We start from the raw sequence: 13,828 nt of genomic DNA, 5'->3' as shown, positions 1-13,828 counted from the left end.
GATCCATGAACACCGCGGGCGCGTTCGTTAACCCAAACGGCATGACAAGAAACTCGTAGTGACCGTAACGAGTTCTGAAGGCTGTCTTGGAGACGTCCTCATCCCGGACTCTCAGCTGATGATAACCAGACCTCAAGTCTATCTTCGAATAGTAACACGACCCTTGCAACTGGTCGAATAAGTCGTCGATGCGCGGAAGAGGATAACGGTTCTTCACCGTCACCTTGTTGAGTTCTCTGTAGTCTATACACATCCTGAACGTACCGTCTTTCTTCTTCACGAAAAGTACTGGAGCTCCCCAAGGCGAAGAGCTTGGTCGAATAAAACCCTTTTCCAAGAGTTCTTGCAGTTGCTTTGACAATTCCTCCAATTCTGATGGAGCTAGACGATATGGTGCGCGAGCTATGGGTGCTGCTCCTGGAGTGAGCTCGATCTGAAATTCGACCTGACGATGAGGCGGTAAGCCAGGTAAGTCTTCAGGAAACACCTGAGGGTAATCACGTACAATTGGAACATCCTCCAATTTCTTTTCCTTTGTTGATGCGTCTGTAACGAGAGCCAGAATGGCTGTGTGACCCTTACGTAAACATTTCTGAGCCTTCAAGAAAGAGATGATGCCAACCACAGCACCACTCTTGTCGCCTTGAACTTCTAGAGGTTCCTGACCCGAACGAGGAATGCGAATAACCTTTTCGCTGCATAAGATTTCTGCCTGGTGTTGGGACAACCAATCCATCCCAATCACGACGTCGAAGCTACCCAAAACTATGGGAATGAGATCAATAGAGAAGGCTTGACCAGCTAGGATAAGATTACAACCCTGAACTACGTGCGTGGCTTCTAGACTTTTACCGTTAGCTAACTCTACTACATGTTTGGTGGGTAAAAGTGTTGGTGCACGTTTTAGCAGTTGACACATTTTCACAGACATATAGCTTGTATCCGCACCCGAATCAAACAAAACAGTAACGTAAATATTGTCGAGGAGAAACTTACCCATAACAACGTTGGGATCGTTCACTGCGTCACCTCGACCTAGCACGAATGCACGACCACGAGCTTCATTGCCGTTGTTGTTGTTGTTCCCGCCGTTGTTGTTGCCGTTGCCCTGGTTGTTATTGTTGCGATTCTGGTTTAACTGAGGACAATCGCGTTTGAAATGACCTTCAGCCCCACACTGGAAACACCCCCGGTTTCCACGCTGTGGCTGCTGTTGCTGCTGCTGGTTCTGTGGAGCTGGTTGCTGAGGCTGCTGATTCTGATTCGCAGGACGAGGGCTCCTACAATCTTTGGCCTCGTGACCCATCTTGAGACACCTTTGACAGCGACCCTTGTTACATGGGCCGTGGTGATGCCTGTTGCAGTTGTGGCACCTAGGTTGACTACCCTGATATCTCCTCTGCCTGTGACCACCAGAGGATTGCTGACTGGGACTCTGATAGTGATCAATCTTCTGCTGCTGAGACTGTGGCTGAACAGATGCTGAACCTTTACTGGAATCCCCATCCCATTTTCTTTTACTGTCACCAGATGTAGCAGGAGTAACTGAGGTGGTGACGTTAGCAATAGCATTAACACGCTTGGGCAGTTTATTCTGATCCACTGCCTGATCGGTGATACGGTGAGCTAGGCGTTGGATTTCCTGGATGTTTTCGAGGTTAGCCGACGTCACGTGGCTCTGAATTTCTGGCGCCAATCCCTTGAGATACAACTCAATGCGCTTGTATGGAGGGTCCACCATAGTTGGACACAGAACGGCCAGCTCATTGGACCGTTTGGTATACGCTTCGATTTCCGATCCAACCATTTTCAAGTTATAAAGCTCATCTTCCAGCTTGTGTATGTCTTCCCGCGTGCAATACTCACGCTTGATGAGTTCCTTAAAGTCGTTCCATGGGGTGGCGTTAGCAGCTGCCAACCCTAAGATCTGCACTTGTGCGTTCCACCAAGTGAGCGCAATCCCTTCAAGTGTGCCAGTGGCGAACTTCACCCTGCGAGCCTCAGGGCATTCGCACATTTCGAAAACCGACTCGAGCTTTTCAAACCAGTGGAGGAGTCCAACTGCTCCCTCTGTGCCACTAAACGAGCTAGGACGACATTCCATGAAGTTCTTGAAGGTGCACCCAGGCTGCTGCTGAGCGGGTTGACCTGCTTGGGCGGCTGCAACTGCCGCAGCAATGAGAGCCTCTAGCTGGGCTTGAGTCATGTTAATTCGTGCGGCCATTGATCTTCATAGTAACAAGTAGCATACATAAGAATGGTTCGCGAGTAGGGCGATGACAGAAAAGCGTAGGCATATAGGTGTTCTCATGAAATCAAAGCATGTGTATCTAAGCGTAATGCGAGCAAAGTTCTAAGCAGTTCTAGCAAACAGGCAATAAACATAAACCTTATTACCTAAGATGTCGAGTCTTGCACGTGGAGCGAAGCGTCGTTGTGGATCGTTGAGAGCACTGTGCTGGTTATAGTCCGGTTTTAATAAAAACGTTTACCCATATTAAAACCAAGTTCTCTATAACCAATGGCTCTGATACCAATCTGTCACACCCCCAAAATCCACCCGCGGAATACCACCGCTTGGGAGCGCGACTGACCAGGATCAAGCCATCAATCATATCAAACATAGCATTTAATAATAATAAAAGTAATTAACGTAAGTCACCATGACATGATTGATGTTTCAAAACCAAATACTGTTTTAAGTAGCGGAAGCATAGTAAAGTAAATTCAAAACGAGTTATGAGTTCGACATCATTAACGATCCATCTGCCCACAACGACCTGCTCCTTCCCTGTGCAAGCTCCCAAGTATACCTAAGGTCCTGCAAGGCATGCAGCAAATAATCAACAAACTAGTTGAGCGAGTTCACAGAAAGTAAGTTCATAACATGCATAAGTGTAGCTAGTGGGGGCTTCCCATACTAGTGTGTACTAAAGGTGGGGGCTTCCCATGTTCATCCGGGTTAATGAGGGCTTCTCATTAACGGTACTTACTAGACTAACTTCCGACCATGTGTTCTTCTTTACCGAGAACAGGAAAACGTACAGGGTCACGTAGGCTTTACGTGACGTGCCCTTCCCCGAGGACAGTGGTACGCGTGGGGGCTACGTAGGCTTTACGCAGCGTGGCCTTCCGACCTGGAAGCCAGTGAATGGTATTGGGTTACGTAGGCTTTACGTAACGTGTCCTTCCCGACCCGGGAGACATATGGCAAGTATACTGGGTTACGTAGGCTTTACGTAACGTGTCCTGACTAACCTGAGGACGATGGTCTATAGTCTGGTATATGCGTAAGTACGAGTAACTCATTTTACAGTAACAAATCCAACCCAATTCCCAACCCGGGAATCCCATGCCTTGGCTGTGTGAACTCACCTTGGTTTGCTCGGCAGATACACAAAGAGTATAGATAAGCTAGTAATTTGTCAATCACGTCCTAGCATGGTTGTTATACGAGTCAGGTTCGTATATAACACGTATGTAGTAATCACGTATAGTCATGGCAAACATGTACGCACGTAAGCAGATAAGACATAGCATGTGAGGATCCAATTGTCTAAGTCCAACAATGCCCGGTCCAATAACATAAGCAGCCCAATAATATAACAATCCAGATTCCCAATCGGCCCAAGTAGCAAACACATACAAGTCCATTAGCAAAACAGTCCACAATTCAAATCGTTGGGCTCAATAGATTGGGCCCGTGACAGTGAAGGCCCAACAGTGTGCGTGTAAACGATGGTCTCGAGTCGCAACGGAGATCTCGAGTCGCAACCGGAGATTACGAGTCGCAACAGCTGGTTGCGAGTCGCAATGGAGATCTCGGTTCATCATGGTCTGGTTACGAGTCGCAACGGGACTCGCAACCGTGGTTTCGGCTGGTGCTGTTTGTGGTCTCGAGTCGAGACGGGGGTTTCGACTCGCAATCTGAGTCGCAACCGGCTGTGTAACTGATTTCCATAATTCTAGTCAATTAAACTCCGTGATTTCAGCAAACATATTCAACAGTTTCGGAAACAGATCAAACACCGAAAATAGCAGTTTCATAGCAATCTTCAAACATGTTCATATGCTTAAACAAAACAGCCTAGATAACAATCAATCGGATCATCAAACAGCCTAAACCGAATCATGCAGAAACGTTTTGATTAATCAATTTCATGACAGCCTATAACCATGCACCTAACCGGTTCGAATCAAACAATAAGTCGAGCATAAAACGTAACCGTACATGTTATCCGATTAACAAACATCACTATTATAAGTACCCGCATCCAACATCAACAACCAATCAATATTACAAGCATACACCTTAGTTACATCACCTAACAGAATGATAGCAATCACATAATATCATAAATAATCCAAAAACATAACATCATCACTAACCGGATGAAGGTAGAGGATCGATTCGTTTCACAAGCTTCAAAGTGTGTGTGTGTGTGCCGTCGGGTTCCAAGCAAGCCGAGAGAGAGCAAAGCTTCTAGGGTTTGTGTGTGTGTGTTTGTGATTTGCAAAAGTGGTGAAACAAGCCCCTTGTTCCGGTTTTGTGTTGCGAATGGGGAGTGGGCCGAGCCCACTCGGTTGTCTAATGGACCCGAGAACAAGGAGTGGCCCCAAGGGCTTTGTGTGGCCGGTTCACATACATACGACATACATACACACATAATGCATATAACATAACATATATCATGAAATCAATTAATCATTCGGGTTTATAAAATCACATATCGTGCACAAACGTTACATCAAGCAAGCCTAAAGTTCGAGTTGTCACAAGTGTGTTGACCGAAACATAACCTGTGTGTCGAAGGATAACTATGTCGAAACATAGCTGATGTGTCGAAAGATAACCATGAATCGTAAGATGATAACTGTGTATCGAAAGACGTGTCGAAACATAATTGTGATAGTTGTGATAATTGTTAGACCGAAGGATGAGCAATGTATCGAAGGATGGGTAATGTGAATCGAATGATAGTTGATGATTAAGTGTGAAATAATACGTGTTGTGCCGATATGCAAACTGACTGTTATGTGAACATTAAATTGCATGCGTATCATTGTGAACATGAACTGATTTGTTATACGTGCATACAATAGGACGTGATTAATTACTTGTGAGTGCATAACCTAGCATACCGAGCAAACCAAGGTGAGTTCACACTCTTACCAAGGCATGGGATTCCCGGGGTGTTGGGAATGGGATTGAAAGGATAAGGTTGAATAGATACACTACTGACACTATGACTAGACTACCATATTACTATCCTCGGTTGTGAAGGATACTTATACTGATCACTATCCTCGGTTGTGAAGGATACCTATACTGATCACTATCCTCGGTTGTGAAGGATACATACACTGATCACTATCCTCGGATGTGCAGGATACTTTACTTATATTGATCACTATCCTCGGTTGTGAAGGATACCTATAGTTACGAGTAGTCTAGTGGTTATACAACGTGGAACACCACCACCAATAGAACATACAATCGGCCCAGTAGAGCCACCTGTTACAAACGAATTTACTATTATGCAATTTACTTTCTGTGAACTCGCTCAACTAGTTTGTTGATCATTCTGTTACATGCCTTGCAGATCGTTAGGTACTTGGAGCTTGCACACGGAGGAGCTGGTCGTTGTGGGGCTTGGATCTTGATCATCTTATTGAACACTTTTGATATTTGATACTTATTTGCTATGGGTTTTACAATAATACGCTTCCGCTAAACAATGACAACTTACTTATGTTTTGGAAACACCTTTCATATGGAATTGGTTTGGATTATATTGCATTTACTTTTACTTTATACAATGTTCTGTATGATTGGTGGCTTGATCCTGGTCAGTCACGCTCCCAAGCGGTGATACTCTGCGTGTGGATTTTTGGGGGTGTGACAGATTGGTATCAGAGCCATTGGTTATAGAGAACTTGGTTTTAATATGGAAAAACGTTTTTATTAAAACCAGACTATAACCAGAACAGTGCTCTCAACGATCCACAACGACGCTTCGCTCCACGTGCAAGACTCAACTTCCTAGGTAATAAGGTTTATGTTTATTGCCTACATACTAGAATTTGCATAGAACTTTGCTCGTAGTATGCTTACATTACCTTGCTCACAACTTGTTATTGCATGAGAATACTTATGTGCTTACACTCTTCTGTCATCGCACTATACGCGAACCTTTCTCACTTATGTTGCCTTTGATGTGAAGATCAATGGCCGCACGAATTACCATGACTCAAGCCCAGCTAGAGGCTCTCGTTGCTGCGGCAGTTGCAGCCGCCCAAGCAGGTAGTATACCCTGCAGTATAGACACTAGGATCTTTAGATCCTACATTAATTCTCGTACTTAACTTTGCCCTATTCGTACACAATAGGTCAACCCGCTCAGCAACAACCTGGGTGCACCTTCAAGAATTTCATGGAATGTCGTCCTAGCTCGTTCAGTGGCACGGAGGGAGCAGTTGGACTCCTCCACTGGTTTGAAAAGCTCGAGTCGGTTTTCGAAATGTGTGAATGCCCTGAGGCTCGCAGGGTGAAGTTCGCCACTGGCACGCTTGAAGGGATTGCGCTCACTTGGTGGAACGCACAAGTGCAGATCTTAGGGTTGGCAGCTGCTAACGCCACACCCTGGAATGATTTCAAAGAACTGATCAAGAGGGAATACTGCACTAGAGAAGACATTCACAAGTTGGAGGACGAGTTGTATAACTTGAAAATGGTTGGTTCGGAAATCGAAGCTTACACCAAGAGATCAAATGAGTTGGCTGTGTTATGTCCAACTATGGTGGACCCTCCATACAAGCGTATTGAGTTGTACCTCAAAGGTTTGGTACCAGAAATACAGAGCCACGTTACCTCGGCTAATCTCAACAACATCCAGGAAATCCAGCGTCTCGCTCATCGCATCACCGATCAGGCAGTGGATCAGAACAACTGCCAAAGCGTATCAGTGCTACTGCTACCACTACTGCTTCTACTACACTTGCTACTCCCAGTGAAAGTAAGAGAAAATGGGATGGGGATTCTAGCAAGGGATCAGCTTCAGTGCAGTCGCAAGCTCAACAGCGAAAGACAGACAGTTACCAGAGTCCAAGTCAGCACTCCTCAGGCAGCCATAGACAGGGAGGGTATCGAGGAAACCTTCCAAAGTGTAACACCTGCAACAAACATCACAGTGGCCAGTGTAATAAGGTTCGTTGTCAAAGATGCCTCAAGATGGGTCACGAGGCCAAAGATTGTAGAAGCGCTCGACCTGCAAACCAGAATCAGCAGCAACCTCAAGCACAGCAGAATCAGCAGCAGGGTAACAAAGGGTGTTTTTATTGCGGTGCAGAGGGTCACTTCAAAAGGCATTGCCCTCAGTTGAACAGGAACCAGAACAACAACAATCATAACAACAATCAGGGTAATGGTAACAACAACAACGGGGGAAACAACAACAACAACGGCAATGAAGCTCGTGGTCGTGCTTTTGTGTTGGGTCGAGGAGATGCAGTGAATGATCCCAATGTGGTTATGGGTAAGTTTCTTCTCGACGATATTTATGTTACTGTCTTATTTGATTCGGGTGCTGATACAAGCTATATGTCATTGAAAATGAGTAAATTATTAAAACGTACACCAACACCTCTAGACACCAAACACGTCGTAGAACTAGCCAATGGTAAAAGTGTAGAAGCCGCACAGGTAGTCAAGGGTTGTAGTATTGTTCTAGCGGGTCAGACTTTCTCGATTGATCTTATACCCATAGTTTTGGGTAGTTTCGACGTCGTCATCGGTATGGATTGGTTATCCCAACATCATGCGGAGATCTTATGCAAAGAAAAAGTTATTCGTATTCCTCGCTCCAGTCAAGAACCTCTCGAAGTACAAGGTGACAAGAGTGGTGCTGTGGTTGGCATCATCTCTTACTTAAAGGCGCAGAAATGTTTACGAAAAGGACATACTGCCATTCTGGCACTTGTCACTGACGCATCAGCAAAGGAAAAGAAGCTGGAGGATATACCAGTTGTGCGTGATTTTCCTCAAGTGTTTCCTGAAGATTTACCTGGTTTACCTCCTCATCGTCAAGTCGAGTTTCAGATTGAGTTAGCTCCTGGAGCAGCACCAATAGCCCGCGCACCGTATCGTTTAGCTCCAACCGAACTGGAAGAACTGTCGAAGCAGCTACAAGAGCTCTTGGAAAAGGGCTTTATTCGTCCAAGCTCTTCGCCTTGGGGATCTCCAGTGTTATTTGTGAAGAAGAAAGACGGTACGTTCAGAATGTGCATCGACTACCGCGAACTCAATAAGGTGACGGTGAAGAACCGTTATCCTCTTCCGCGCATAGATGACCTATTCGACCAGTTGCAAGGGTCGTGTTACTATTCCAAGATTGATTTAAGGTCAGGGTATCATCAGCTGAGAGTCCGGGATGAGGACGTCTCCAAAACCGCTTTCAGAACTCGCTACGGTCATTACGAGTTTCTTGTCATGCCATTCGGGCTTACGAACGCGCCTGCAGTCTTCATGGATCTTATGAACAGGGTGTGCAAACCGTATCTTGATAAGTTTGTTATCGTCTTCATCGACGACATTTTGATTTACTCCAAGAGTCAGGAGGAGCACGAGCAGCACTTACGTCTGATCTTGGAACTTCTTCGAAAGGAGCAACTGTATGCAAAGTTTTCAAAATGCGACTTCTGGCTTCGTGAAGTCCACTTCTTAGGCCATGTGGTAAACAAGGATGGGATTCATGTCGATCCATCCAAGGTTGATTCGATCAGAAACTGGCCAGCACCACGTACACCGACAGAAATACGCCAATTCTTGGGTTTGGCGGGTTACTACAGGCGATTTATTAAAGACTTCTCAAAGATCGCGCAACCACATACTATGCTAACACAGAAAGGTGTCGTTTACAGATGGGGCAATACGCAAGAGACCGCTTTTCAGTACTTAAAGGATAGGCTTTGCAGCGCACCTATTCTTTCGTTGCCAGAGGGCACAGATGACTTCGTAGTATATTGTGATGCATCCATCCAGGGTCTTGGATGTGTGTTGATGCAACGTGATAAAGTGATAGCCTACGCTTCTCGACAACTCAAGGTTCATGAACGAAACTACACGACGCACGATTTAGAGCTGGGAGCTGTTGTTTTCGCGCTTAAGATATGGCGACACTACCTGTACGGTACCAAGTGCACGATTTACACCGATCACAGGAGTCTCGAGCATATTCTTAAGCAAAAGGATTTAAATATGCGTCAACGGAGATGGGTTGAACTTCTAAACGACTATGAATGCGCCATCAAGTATCATCCAGGCAAGGCCAATGTTGTGGCTGATGCCCTCAGTCGGAAAGACACTCTACCTAAGCGCGTGCGAGCGCTACAGCTTACTATTCAGTCCAGTCTTCCTGCACAGATACGAGCTGCTCAGTTAGAAGCACTGAAACCCGAAAACGTCACAGCTGAAGCCTTACGCGGTTCAAGGCAACAAATGGAACAAAAGGAAGACGGCGCCTACTATGTAACGGGGCGTATTTGGGTCCCACTTTATGGCGGTTTACGCGAACTTGTAATGGATGAAGCTCACAAGTCTCGCTATTCGGTACATCCAGGGTCGGATAAAATGTACCACGACATCAGTACTACTTACTGGTGGCCTAGTATGAAGGCCCACATCGCCACCTATGTTGGAAAATGCTTAACCTGTGCGAGAGTCAAGGTTGAATATCAGAAACCATCAGGCCTACTTCAGCATCCTAAGATACCGCAATGGAAATGGGAAGAAATTTCCATGGATTTTGTTACAGGTCTACCTAGATCCCAGCGTGGGAATGACACTATTTGGGTGATCGTTGATCGACTCACAAAGTCTGCTCACTTCTTGGCTATCAAAGAAACGGATAAGTTTTCTACCCTAGCAGACATCTACTTGAAAGAAGTTGTTTCGAGGCACGGAGTGCCCACCTCTATTATTTCGGATCGCGATGCACGATTCACGTCAGAGCTTTGGCAAGCGATGCACAAATCCTTCGGCTCACGATTAGACATGAGCACAGCATATCACCCTCAGACGGATGGGCAGTCTGAGCGCACGATTCAAACCCTAGAAGACATGCTTCGAGCGTGTGTTATCGATTTCGGCAACGGCTGGGAAAAGCACCTCCCTTTAGTGGAGTTTTCATACAATAACAGCTATCATACCAGCATTCAAGCCGCTCCATTCGAGGCATTGTACGGACGTAAATGCCGGTCACCTCTCTGTTGGGCAGAGGTGGGGGATAGTCAAATTACGGGTCCAGAGATTGTAGTGGACGCCACAGAAAAGATTGCGCAGATACGACAACGCATGGCGGCAGCACGCGACCGTCAGAAAGCCTACGCGGACAAGCGTACAAAGCCATTGGAATTTGAGGTCGGGGACCGGGTTTTATTGAAAGTTTCACCCTGGAAGGGTGTGGTTCGATTTGGTAAACGAGGCAAACTGAATCCGCGGTACGTCGGACCATTCGAAATCTTAGAAAAGATTGGCAAAGTAGCCTACAGATTAAACCTACCAGCTGAACTCGGTGCAGTTCACAATGTATTTCACGTGTCGAATCTGAAGAAATGCCTATCAGATGAGACCCTTATAGTTCCTTTTAAGGAACTCACTATCGATGAGCGGTTGCAGTTCGTCGAGGAACCAGTTGAAATCACGGACCGGGATGTTAAGGTCCTCAAACACAAGAGAATCCCTCTTGTTCGAGTTCGTTGGAACTCCCAGCGTGGTCCAGAGTATACCTGGGAACGCGAAGATCAGATGAAAGAAAAGTATCCCCAGTTATTCGAAACCAACGCATCCACTTCTGAGGCTGAAGCTACTACTACTAAATTTCGGGACGAAATTCCAAATCAACGGGGGGATGATGTGACACCCCAGGAAAACCAGTGAACGATGTAACTTAACTAGCTTCCTCAGTGAGTGCGTACCAAATTTCGGGACGAAATTTCTTTTAAGTTGGGGATAATGTGACAACTCGAGTTTCTGACTTTCACTTTCGCATTAAATGCGCGTTGACTTTGACTGTTTAGTTGTTTGGATTGTGGACTTGAAATTGTACGCGTGGTATTTTAATGAAACGTATTGTCGTTTTGCCTATATGTGATTACTTGCTGTGGTAGAAAATAATATTAGAATTATTATTATTAAAACACTTAGTCTAGATCACGAAACATGACATACAGTTCGAAGGATCTCGAAACATATCCTTCGATTCGAAGGATCAACTTTCGGTTCGAAGGATCTCGAAACATATCCTTCGACCAAGGACTCTATCCTTCGACATCTTTCGGCCCAGTCTTTCTAATGGGCTTGGCCCATTCCTGTGATACGTTTATATACGTGATGCATGTAACCGGCAGTTAGTTTCAAAAACCCTAATACCCTTCTCTCTCTCTCGAAGTCTTGTGGTCGGCTGAAAGTTCTTGTGCACCCGAAACCCCACTAGTTTCAATCCCCTAATCCGGTTAGTGTTTCACTATCATCGTTGATGACATGATGTTATTATTATTACATGCTTTGATTAAGAACGATTAGAATTGATTGTATGTTGAATGATATGAATCGTATAAAGATGATCTTGTAGTGGTATTGCATGATAATAAGTTTAAATCGATTCAATGATGCTTGTTATGTTACTGTGACGATGTATGCTCCGGATTGATAACTTGTTGATATATTAGTGAAATCGGGTTATTATGAAATCAGTTTACATGAGGTTGTTATGTCTTAATAGTAATCCGAATGAATATGGTTATTGTTCATGATTTTCGGTTAGGGTTCCTGAGATTGAATATATGAAATATGCTTGTTTGATCGGCTGTATGTTAATCGAGAAATTGGAAACCTGTTGATTGATAATTGTTATGTTTGGAAACAATGTAACAGATTCAGTAAATTTAGGAAACACGTAACTGATATTTATCGAAAGATGGTAGTTATTCGAAACATAGTTGTTGCGACCGAAAGATGCTTGTCCTTCGAACCATAGTGGTGTTGACCGAAGGATAGCATTGACCGAACCATAGTAGTGTTGACCGAAGGATAGCTTTGACCGAAAGATAGTGTGTTGACCGAAACATAACCTGTGTGTCGAAGGATAACTATGTCGAAACATAGCTGATGTGTCGAAAGATAACCATGAATCGTAAGATGATAACTGTGTATCGAAAGACGTGTCGAAACATAATTGTGATTGTTGTGATAATTGTTAGACCGAAGGATGAGCAATGTATCGAAGGATGGGTAATGTGAATCGAATGATAGTTGATGATTAAGTGTGAAATAATACGTGTTGTGCCGATATGCAAACTGACTGTTATGTGAACATTAAATTGCATGCGTATCATTGTGAACATGAACTGATTTGTTATACGTGCATACAATAGGACGTGATTAATTACTTGTGAGTGCATAACCTAGCATACCGAGCAAACCAAGGTGAGTTCACACTCTTACCAAGGCATGGGATTCCCGGGGTGTTGGGAATGGGATTGAAAGGATAAGGTTGAATAGATACACTACTGACACTATGACTAGACTACCATATTACTATCCTCGGTTGTGAAGGATACTTATACTGATCACTATCCTCGGTTGTGAAGGATACCTATACTGATCACTATCCTCGGTTGTGAAGGATACATACACTGATCACTATCCTCGGATGTGCAGGATACTTTACTTATATTGATCACTATCCTCGGTTGTGAAGGATACCTATAGTTACGAGTAGTCTAGTGGTTATACAACGTGGAACACCACCACCAATAGAACATACAATCGGCCCAGTAGAGCCACCTGTTACAAACGAATTTACTATTATGCAATTTACTTTCTGTGAACTCGCTCAACTAGTTTGTTGATCATTCTGTTACATGCCTTGCAGATCGTTAGGTACTTGGAGCTTGCACACGGAGGAGCTGGTCGTTGTGGGGCTTGGATCTTGATCATCTTATTGAACACTTTTGATATTTGATACTTATTTGCTATGGGTTTTACAATAATACGCTTCCGCTAAACAATGACAACTTACTTATGTTTTGGAAACACCTTTCATATGGAATTGGTTTGGATTATATTGCATTTACTTTTACTTTATACAATGTTCTGTATGATTGGTGGCTTGATCCTGGTCAGTCACGCTCCCAAGCGGTGATACTCTGCGTGTGGATTTTTGGGGGTGTGACAATGTGGTGAACAGGGATGGGATCCATGTCGATCCATCCAAGGTAGATTCGATCAGGAACTGGCCTGCACCGCATACACCGACAGAAATACGCCAATTCTTGGGTTTGGCGGGGTATTACAGGCGATTCATTAAAGACTTCTCTAAGATCGCACAGCCGCTTACTATGTTGACACAGAAAGGTGTTACCTATCGTTGGGGTAATACACAAGAAACGACTTTTCAGTACTTAAAGGATAGGCTTTGCAGCGCACCTATTCTCTCATTGCCAGAGGGCACGGATGATTTTGTAGTTTATTGTGACGCATCGATACAGGGGCTTGGTTGTGTATTGATGCAGCGGGATAAGGTTATTGCTTACGGTTCTCGTCAACTCAAGATTCACGAACGGAACTACACGACGCACGATTTAGAGCTGGGAGCTGTTGTTTTTCGTGCTCAAGATATGGCGACACTACATGTACAGTACCAAGTGCACTATTTACACCGATCACAGGAGTCTCGAGCATATCTTCAAGCAGAAGGAATTGAACATGCGTCAACGACGATGGGTCGACCTACTTAATGATTACGAATGCGCCATCAAGTACCATCCA

The sequence above is a fragment of the Helianthus annuus genome, chromosome 16, assembly GCF_002127325.2.
Source record: "Helianthus annuus cultivar XRQ/B chromosome 16, HanXRQr2.0-SUNRISE, whole genome shotgun sequence".
Classification (NCBI taxonomy): Eukaryota; Viridiplantae; Streptophyta; class Magnoliopsida; order Asterales; family Asteraceae; genus Helianthus; species Helianthus annuus.
The sequence above is the reverse complement of the archived record's forward strand: the minus strand, read 5'-3'. Positions refer to the sequence as shown.